Here is a 4,645-nt window from a genome sequence, read left to right as displayed (position 1 = left end):
AAGGGACTGGTGAAGAGGTCGTGCAGAGCTGGGTCCTCTGGTAAGAAAAGAGGCTGGGTCCATGGAAAACTTTCTCCCCACGGACCTCAAATAGACCAGCCCCATCAAGCCTGGTCAGAGGGGATGGGATTAAAGCTTGGGGTGTAGGGAGGCAGGGATTGAACTGGGCACTGGGGAAGAAAGTAAAGAGGAGGCTAAGGTGGCTTCAGAATGTGGTAGATGGGCTCCCCAGCCAGGGGCTTGGAATATCAGGTGCTCAGTGTAGTGGCTATTTCTAGTGAGACTGAATGCCCCCTGGCGGCAGCCTGTGACTTATCAGCCTGTTTCCCTCAAGCCTCACCCCAAATCCAGTATTAATGTCTCCTAACGGCAGGATGAAGAGGTGACAGGAACAGGAAAGCCATGAGATCTGTGAGCATCTGATCAAGGAAGGCTTCCTGGAGGAATAGGAGCCTAGAGAATAAGTAGAAGTTGGAAACAGAAGAGAGGAAACAGAAGAGAGTAATTTCTAGTGTAGATTGGACCCAGTTGTCTTGCATCCTCCATTTATTAGCTGTACCGCATTTCTCTCAACTGTGAAATGGGGGCAATTAGTATTTCTCTCACACTGTTATGTGAGAATTCAATGAGTTTACACACGTAAAGGGCTTAGATGCTGAGCGTGGCACATAGGAAGAGCTTGTCCATAATTGTTATTACCTGACTAGGAGAGGAGAGAGAGGCCATCGGAGATAGGAGATACCTCTGGGGAAGCTGTGCTGTATATTAAAAAGCGTTGCTAAAGGGCTTTTAGTCCCAGACCCATAAGTTTAATAAATGCTGGTGGTGAGAAGAGGAGCATGAGATGGGGATGCTCTGGGGTCTGAGCCAGGCCTCAAATCTACACTCATATACATGCCCACACCTACCAGGCACCTACAGACACACGGGCACCCGCCAGACCCCACACCTATGCAGGCGTTCACGCCTACACACAAGAGCTCGCACAAATGCACACTCCTGGACACAGATCCACATGCGTGCTCCCTCTGCTCCCCCGCCGCTCTCAGAAACACCCCTGCAGCCTCCTGTGACGCTCCCAACCCCAGCACGAGGCGGCCAGGAACGTGTCTGCTCCTCTCTAAGCCTGAGGACTTCTCTAGTCAAACCTTATTCTTGCCCCGCTCCTCCCACCAAGCCCCTAGGATCAGAACTGGTCGATCTTCCAATCGCTCCATTCTCATTTATCACCAGTAGGTTTGGGGAGACATCCATCTGGTTGTGGGACTGGCGGGCACGGGGAGGGAGGTGGCGCCGGAGAAAGGGGGGTGCATCTCATTAAGGTCAGGACTAGGGGAGGGGCTAGGCCCTCCGAGGGCCTGTAACCCACCCCCGCACTCAGGATGAAAGAGGGCTTTGGCGATGGGATAGGGGCAGGCGAGGGGCTCTGGGCTGTGGGGCCGTGACCTTGTCCCATAATGGGGCACGAGGTGGAGCTCCAGTGCTCGGCACTGGGGAAGAAGGAGGAGGGCTGGAGGCCAGCGTTCAGCTGGTGTTCAGTGGTCTCGGGCAGGGCTCCTCCCCCGAAAGGCGAACACAAAGGGGAGGCCTCCCCGGACTCGGCGCCGCCTGGAGCCGCGCGGCCCGGGACTGCGCACAAAGCCGGGGCAGGGCGGGGCCGACCCGCCCCACGCGCGGGCGCGCCCTGGACCGCTGATCCGCACCGCTGCGAGCGACGTTTCCTGCGCCTAATCCCAACAAGCATGAAAACGGCTCCCGCAGGCCCGCCAGCAGGCCTTTTGTTCCGGCCCCTCGCGGGACAGCTGCAGCCAGGACCCCTCCCCTCTTTTGGGTCTTCTCCCCCGCATCCCTTGCCTTTCTCCCCACCTCAGCTGCCTGGAAGGCCGGCAGCCTTCCAGGGCTTTCGCCTCGGGCACTTGGACGCACAAAAGGGGGCAGCGCCCCTAATCTGGGGGAGGGGGAGGATTAACCCCAGGGTCTGCAGGGAGGGTTGGGGCCGTGGAGGGAAGAGCAAGAGAGGGCTGCGGATAGGCCCTCCGCTGCTAGTGTAGGGGTGTGCAGGTGATGTGGGCTGCAGGTGAGAACATAGATGCAAGACTCGACCTGTGGGCGTGCATGTCTGACTGGGTGCGAGTTAGCGGGCGGAGGGGACTCAGGTGTTCCGCATGCTTCTTAGACTCCTAGCTAGCCCCCCAACATCCAGCATTCAGACAGCTCTCTCTAGACCTTGATTCCCGCCTTGGGCTTGGACCTCTTCTCTCCACACTCCTCCCGGGATCTCCATCACTCTGTGTCTTCAGTCCCCACCCATCCTCCGGACTCCCAAACCTCTGTCTCCAGCAGGGCCTCTGCCTCCCACCCTCACCTGCATATCCAGCTGGCCACTGGACAGTTCCACCCGAATGACCCAGAGCAACTCAAACTTCCCATGTCCCAAACTGAGCTCATCTTCTCCCCACCTATAAACCGGGTCACCCCACTCATTCATTTGTGGTGTGAGTTTCTACCCTCCTAGTTACTCCTCATGGCACTCGACCACCAAATCCAGTCCCTCCCACCTCCCAAGCACTTCTCTAGCTCGTGCCTTCCTCTCCACTCCAACTTACCCCATCTTGGTTCAGACCACCATGCTCTCACCTGGACACCTGGAAGGACCCCTGCTCTGGCTCTCTCTCTTCCATCTACCATACTACTCTACAGTGGGCTCCTATAAGACTCCTCCAACTTAAGACCTTTCCAAGTCTCTCCAGTGGCTTGACTTGCTTAGCTTGTCTTGCAAGGCCTTCTCTGATTGGTTCCTGCATCCCTGCTGGCCTCCTATTTCTCCCGGGTCTGGTGTTCCACAAGTTACTGTCTAGTCTATGAAGAATATTCCCCAAGAGCCTCCATGGAAATTTTTCCCTCTCAAGAAAGGGAATGAAATCGCTGGCCTTGTTCTCACAGAATTACCCTTCAGAGTCCCAACGATCAGGGAACTACAGGGCAGTGGATGATTCAGAGAAGCCAGACCCTCCAAAGGTGGTGAGTGTTGGCCTAGGCTTGTCCACATGATGCTTGCCGCATGCAGGACGGCTGGGTTCCTCCCGAGCTGATGAGTTCCTGCCCTTAATTGGGCTCCCTCAGGCCACTATGGCTACAGAGGCCACTCTAGCTACCTGAATCCCCAGGGATGCTGGATACCTTTGTTTATGTCCCAGATCCCCCAAGATGGACCGCATCCCCAGAGAGCCCAGAACCCCACAGTCTGCAAGCATGTCTATGTCACTCTGTTCCTGTCACCATTGTCACCAGACACCTCCTCCCAGACACTGCCAAGAACCTGCCTCCAAAGTGCTCTTCACATCCTCATCTTAGTCACTAGCAGGAAATTCCTGAGTTCAACAAGTATTTATTATTGTCTACCAAGTACCAGACCCTCTGCCAGGCACTGGGGACCCAGATGAATCAGACACGATCCCATTCTGCAGGGACTTCACAGTCTATCCAGGAAGACAGACCCAGACATGGGTAATGAGAATATAGTGTGCTAAGTGCTAATAGAAGTCTGTATATGGTGCTATGGAAGCACTTTCCAAAGCATGTTCCAACAGTTGGGACGTAAAAGATTTCTGTGATCAAAGGAGCTTGAGAAACACTAGGTTAAATGATGTAACTGGACTTCTTTATTGCAGGACTCCTCATGGCCTTTACCGCACCAGTTACACATTGTGAATGCCTGAGAGAAGGGCTTCTCAAACTTCTTTGAGCATGGAACCCTTTTTTCATAAATTGTCTTACAGATTGAGGGTTGCAGGGATTACATTTGGGAAACATTGCTGTGGGAACCGAGAGAATGGAGAGACTAGGTCTGTGTTTGGGGTAGAGAAAGGGATAAGGTTGGTGAGGGACAATCAGGAAAGAGTTCCCAGAGGATGTGAACTGGAACTTATGTCAACCTGGAAGATGAGTAAGTCAAAGAGGAAAAGACCAGCCTAGGAAAGGTGAAGGGGACTTGCCCTGGGGAGGCTGGAACAAGGGGCCTCTGAGGGCTCAGAAGCAGGGCACTGTCCCAGAGACAGAGGAGTCTTTTAGAGCCAGCAACTGCAGTGTGGAGATGGGCTTTATCTGTACAACCGTTGTGAATACGTGTTGTCATGAGCTTGGCCTGAAACATCACATCACTTTCTGGGCTGCTAAGCAGCATATTAAGGTCAGTAAAATATCCCACTTGTCTGTGAGCCAGACATGCTTCTGTCTTCAGGTATACTCAGGACCTTCGCCATTTGGGTGTGTATGCAGTAATAATGGGTGCAGACCTGGAAGTCCAGGAGCTAGTCTTCTGAAGAGAGGGGTTCTGCACCAGAGTCAGTGGGCTTCATTATGGGAGCCAATAAGACTCGCTCAGAAACCTTCCTTGCTTTATGTCAGCTGAATTTGGTCCTGTAGGAACCATCAACACAGGCTCAGTCCAGAACATACAGATGTATATAGATGTACATGTGTGTGTCCAGACTTCTGAGACGAAGTCCAAAGTGCTTCTTCTTCTTCTTTTTTTTTCTTCCCCTGGTGGATCTGGTGGGTTTCAATGCCATGCTCATTTCTATTTGTTATTCCTATCTCTGTAGCCAGCCATCTTCTTCCCATTTTTAACACTATCTTTCCCAAC

The sequence above is a fragment of the Pteropus vampyrus genome, unplaced genomic scaffold (genome assembly GCF_000151845.1).
Source record: "Pteropus vampyrus isolate Shadow unplaced genomic scaffold, Pvam_2.0 Scaffold36, whole genome shotgun sequence".
NCBI classification, from domain to species: domain Eukaryota; kingdom Metazoa; phylum Chordata; class Mammalia; order Chiroptera; family Pteropodidae; genus Pteropus; species Pteropus vampyrus.
This window is presented reverse-complemented; position numbering follows the sequence as displayed.